Source organism: Psammomys obesus, unplaced genomic scaffold (assembly GCF_907164565.1).
Source record: "Psammomys obesus unplaced genomic scaffold, mPsaObe1.curated_primary_1811, whole genome shotgun sequence".
NCBI classification, from domain to species: Eukaryota; Metazoa; Chordata; class Mammalia; order Rodentia; family Muridae; genus Psammomys; species Psammomys obesus.
In genome coordinates this window covers 16605036-16610588 of record NW_026585894.1, presented here as the reverse complement: position 1 = coordinate 16610588, position 5553 = coordinate 16605036, and the positions used below count along the sequence as shown (strand labels likewise).

The 5553-nt window shown below is 44.3% G+C and overlaps 1 long non-coding RNA gene across 2 annotated transcripts in view; it reads left to right on the top strand.

Annotated features, from left to right (window-relative positions):
• The first annotated feature begins 1925 nt into the window (after positions 1-1925).
• The window catches only part of LOC129670989 (uncharacterized), a 16300-nt gene continuing 12672 nt past the window's right edge, over positions 1926-5553 (top strand). The window contains exon 1 of one of the 2 annotated variants that reach the window (XR_008719284.1): positions 1926-2046. This is a non-coding gene — a long non-coding RNA (uncharacterized LOC129670989). The remainder of the gene's footprint in view (positions 2047-5553) is intronic. The other variant, XR_008719285.1, reaches the window with a different exon arrangement.

Genomic DNA, 5553 nt, shown 5'->3' with positions numbered 1-5553 from the left:
ACAGATTAAAGCCACTTAAATTTGTGAGCTAGAGAGCAAACTGTTCTTCAGGAAGGTGACCCTGGCAGTCCGCTGCATAGCTTGGAATAGGGAAAGAACAGAGGTGAGGAGGCCAAAGAGACTATTGTGTAGTTTGTGTGTAAGGAAAAATGCTTTGAAGTGTTTTTTGGCAAAGATCCTAAAAACGAATAAGATGGACAGAAAATAGAGTTTAGGGGTACAGTCTAAAAGACTGGCAATTGATTGGATATCAGCAGAAAGAAGAAAGTGTTCAAGTTTTGTTTTGTTTTGAGAGAGAGAGAGACATTCAAATAGCCCAGGTTGGCTTCAGACTCACCATGTAGCTGGCATTGAATTCCTGATTCTCCTGCCTTTACCTCCCAAGTGCTGGGATTAAAGGCATGTACTACCATTCCTGGCTAAATATGTTTTTTATAGTCAATGGAGAAACCCGGATAAACAGTACACAGGAAGCATCTGTATTCTTCTGTGACTTCTTTGGAGTTAAGCCAAAAAGCGATGACAAAAAGGGAACAAAAGGCAAAGGACTTCTTCGACCATAAAACAAATTCCATGTAGGAAATTCTGGAGACAAAATAAATGTCAATAACAGCCAGTTTCCATCTATTGTGTACTTTATATTGTGTCCCATATGTATGCTCACACAAATCCATGTGTAATCCTTTAATTCCCGTATTCTGGTCATGTACTGTTAATGTGCTCATTTTACTATTTATTTGTTCATTCATTCTTTTTGTGGTATAAAAGATTGAACCTAGATCCTCCCACATACAATACTGCTGCATTATATTCCTGGATCTTTTATCTTTTCAAACATTAGTGAGTTAGTTGTTTTTGAGTCAGGGTCTCACTTTGTAACCCAGGCTTGCCTGGAATTCACAATTACAGCTCTCCTACCTCTGCCTCTGTGTCAGAGTATGTGTCACCACACCTGGCTAAAATTCAACATGGAAGAAATGACATCTTACTTGGCAACACATGAATATCAGCATTTCTTTCGTGTGTGTGTGTGTGTGTGTGTGTGTGTGTGTGTGTGTGTGTCTCGCCATCATGTGCAGGTGCTTGAGGAGTTCAGAGGTTGATGGCAAGAGGGCTTTCTCAATCCCTATTTCATCTTATCAAATTTTATTTTGAAGCAAGATCTTATTAAACTTCCCGGGTAGGTCAAATATGCATGCAGTCCTCCTTTCTCGGTAGCTGTGCATTTAAGCTTTGTCACCATTGCTGGCTTAAAGTGTTCATTTTATGTAAATGGAAAAAGCAGTTTGGGGTCTAATTTTCTTTTCGAGACAGGGTGTCTCTGTGTAGCCTTGGGTGTCTCGGACTTGATTTGTAGACCAGGCTGGCCTCGAACTCACGGAGATCCTCCTGCCTCTGCCTCCCTGAGTGCTCAGATTACAGGAGTACACCACTTTACCCAGCTTGGGATCTAATTTTCATAAGGTTACCAGTCATTTTATTTTCCTCTTGGATTCGTACCCAGATCTGGCTGTTCGAGGGCTGTAGATCTCAATTCTTACAACTAAGTAAGGATTTTTGAAATAACTGGGCCTAAATCAAGAAAATGGAAACCAGCTAACATGTAGGCATAGGGAAGGGGAAGGTAATGAATGGAGGCTGCAAGAGCTGATGACCGGTTTAGAGTCGTGAGGAGGGGAAAAATGCGGAACGAGGTAGGTTTGATTATTTGGGGGTCCTCTGGGATGCTACAAGGGGGCTGGAGGCTGCAGTATAGTCAGAACAAGGTTCTTCCAGAAGAAAATTCCCACGGCCACCTGGCCAGTGGAGGCGCACAGGAGAACCGCCAGCGACGCCGCTCGGGGCTGTGTCTGGGCGGGCCGAGGGGCGGGGCCTGGCCGGTGTTTTCCCTGAGCGCTTGCCCAGGTGGCAATGCGGAAGGTTAGGGCTTTCTCTGACGGCTTTCCAGGAGGTGTTGCACCTCCTCTGCCGCCTTCCCCCTCAGGTCGCCTTTTCTTCCGCCAGTTCACGGATTCTGTCACGGCGACCCGCAGTCCCAGCATTGTGGTGAGCCAGCGGACTTCATAACAGAGGCAGAGAGGCGGGCCCACGGGGCGGGCCCGAAGGACGCGGGCGGTGGGCGCGGGGGCGGTGGGAAAGCCCGGGGGCCGGGGGCGGTCAAGGGTTCCAGGAGTCTTCCTGGTGGTCCCCACGTGGGCAGCGGGCGGGAAGGAAGGGCGGGCTTGGGGGTGGGGGGGCGGTGAGCAGTCCATCCAAGGAGGGCGGGAGAGAGAGTGGGAGAGGGAGAGCTGACTCTGTGTAGCCCGGGAAGATGGAAAGGGCACTGGGCTTGACCTGTGTGGGCGGCAGCCGCGCTGTGGGAACAGATGGAGGGCAGCTTAGGAAATGATCCGGCGCGGGGAGGGCGGGACCGGGGGGCTTTCTCCAGAGACGCCCAGCTCTGGAAGTTTTGGGGCTTGCTGGCCTCCAAGCACCTCTAAAAAGGATCTTCAGCACCCAAGACGACGGCACGGGAGGGCATGTTCAGGCCTGGGCTTTGCCTCTTAATTCTGCAGATGCCATCATTGATATTTGTGGGAATGTGCAGGTTCTGCGTAGAATCCTCTTGCGGCCCAGGTAGGGAAAATCACGCCTGTTTTCCACCTGAAGAGTGGAAAGGCGCCTAATTTCCCCCGTGGCTTTGGATTCAGATACACTTGATTCGGTAATCCATGCCCTTGGATGCTACAGGTAATTTTATTAAAACAGGGATTTGGGTTTTATGCTAAAGGACAGTTTTTTTCCAAGGCAGCATCTGCTATCTTGCCTTTTCCCCATTTGGCGTTCTTTTTTGTAATCTGCCAAACTGCAGTTCCCCCACTCCCCTCCCACAACCTTGCTGATCATGCTTGATAAAATCGCCCAAAGCTCTTGCCTCCCATTACTTTAGCTTGCTTTATTCGGATTATTGCCCCTGCTACGACTCTGGTGTTATAGTATGTTTTATGTAATATCAGTGTCATAACATTTAGCAGCTACCGGGTTACTTGTTGATTGTCCCACTCACACAAACTTTATTTTGATGTTTTCGGGCAGGGTCTTACTATGTAGCTCTGGCTGATCTGGAATAGGTGATGCTGACCACCAGGCTAACCTTGAGCTTGTAACATTCCCCTTGACTCTTGCCTCCCAAGGGCTGCACCACCATTTCTTGCTGTTTTTGTTTGTTTTGTTTTGTTTTGTTTTAATCCATTCTTGGGGTTGAACCTAAGGCCTTGAACCTACTAGGTAAGCTCTTTACCAATGCGCCAAAAACCCTGTAAACAAGTTTTATAGGGGCAGGACTCAACCACTGTAGTTTTAGCATATAGCATAATGTATGGTTTGTGGGAAGTTTTCACTAAGGTTGATGGGTGAATTAATAGCCATTTGAGCCCTAAAAAAAATGTTGTCTCATGTTGTATTAGACATTGTGGCCTAAGGCAAAAACACTGTGGTTTTGGTTTTGTTTTTGTTTTCGAGACAGGGTTCCGTGTAGCCCTGGCTGTCCTGGACTCTCTTTGTAGAGCACGTTGGCCTTACAGAAATACCGCTGCCTCCCAAGTGCTGGCTCGAAACCATGCCCAGCTTAACACTGTTCTTAATGACTTGGAGTTCTGCTTGTTTAGAATATGTTTTGTGTTGCGCTCAATATCTTCACTTAGGATCAAGCTTTCATTTTAGACAATTTCTTACTGTAGCCCTTAATACCCTACATAGATCAGGCCTTTAACTTGCAGCCGTCTTCTTCTACATCTGTGGGAATTACAAGCAAGTGTGTGCCACCATCAGGTTTTAAGTTTTCTTAAATCTGAGGTGCTGGCTGCTGGTGGTGTTGAAAGGACTGTAAGATAAGTTATGCAAATAAATCCTAATTAGTCTTCAAAATAACCCTGCAACAGTGGTATGTTTGTATGACTGGTGAGGTACACAACAGGTTTTATATAAAAGGTGTATTAGATGGAGATGAAGAGAGAAAGGAGAGAGATAGCAGGACATGATGGGGGAAAGAGAGAGGGGTACCCTGACAGAGAAAGGGGAGAGGGCTGGGATCCAAGAGGGCAAGAGGCAGGAGGGGCCAAGAGAGGGACCCTTGGTGGCTCCCTTTAAGGAGCAAGGTAACCACCCCTGCCAGATGTGGCCACCCAGCCAGTGACACATGATGACATCATAGGCTGCTAGGCAACCCAGAAGCATGTGCCTCAACACTAACAATGTTCACGTTATCAGATACACGTTATCAGTTATTAAATGGGGAGAGCCCCCCCTCCAATTATGTGCTAAGCCCTAGTTTGGATGACCAGCACCATTCGTTAGGAATAATAAACACTTAAATAGTGCTTACTATGTTCTGGTTGCTTTCCTTTCTTTCTTTCTTTCTTTTTCTTTCTTTCTTTCTTTCTTTCTCTTTCTCTCTCCTTTCTTCTTTCTTTCTCTCTCTTTCTCTTTTTCAATCTTTTTTCTTTCTCTATTAATTTTTCTTGTTCCCTCTTTCTTTCTTTCTGTTTCTCTTTTTCATTCTTTCTGTTAATTTTTCTCTTTCCCTTTCTTTTTCTTTCTCTTTCTCTCTTTTCTTTCTCTCTTAATTTCTCTCTTTCTCTTTCTTTCTTTTTCCCTTTCTCTCTCTTTCTTTTTTCTCTCTCTTCTCTCTTTCTTTTTCTCTCTTTCTTTCTCTTTTTCTCTTTCTCTTTCTCCTTTCTTTCTCTATTTTTCTCTCTCTTTTTCTCTTTCACTCTTTCTCTTTCTTTCTGTTTCTCTCTCCTCTTTCTCTTTCCCTCTTTCTCTCTTTTTCATTCTCTTTCTCTTTTTCTTTCTTTCTCTCTTCCTCCTTTCTCCTCTCTCTCTTTCCCTTTCTCTTTCTCCTTTCTTCTTTCTCTCTTTTTCTCTTTTTCTTTCTCTCCCTCTCTTTTTCTCTTTCTTTCAATCTTTTTCTCTTTCTTTATTTCGTTTTCTTTCTTTCTCTCATTTAATTTCCCTCTTTATCTCTCTCTTTCTCTCTTCTAGTTCTTTTTCTGTTTCTCTTTCTCTTTCTTTCTCGCTCCTTCTTTTTTCTTTCTTTCTCTCTTTCTCTTTTTCTTTTTCTTTCTCTTTCTGTTTTTTTTCTTTCCCTTTCTCTCTCTCTTTCTCTTTCTTTCTCTCTCTTTTTCTTTTTCTCTCTTCTCTTTTTCTTTCTCTTTTTCTTTTTCTTTTTTCTCTCTCCTCTCTCTTTTCTTTATCTCTCCTTTCTCTCTCCTCTCTTTCTCTGTCTCTTTTTCTCTCTTTCTTTTTCTTTCTCGCTCTCCTCTTTCTCTTCCTTCCTTTCCTCTTTTTATCTTTCTTTTTGTCTTTCTTTCTTTTTCTTTCTCTTCCTTCCTTTCTTTTCTTCCTTCCTTTCTTTCTTTTCTCTTTCTTTCTCTTTCTCTTTCTTTCTCTCTCTTTCTTGCTTTCTCTCTTTCTTCTTTCCTTCCTTCTTCCTCCCTCCCTTCCCTCCCTCCCTCCTTTTCTCCCTTCTTTCCTTCCTCCCTCCCTCCCTTCTTCTCCTCCTTCCTTTCTTCC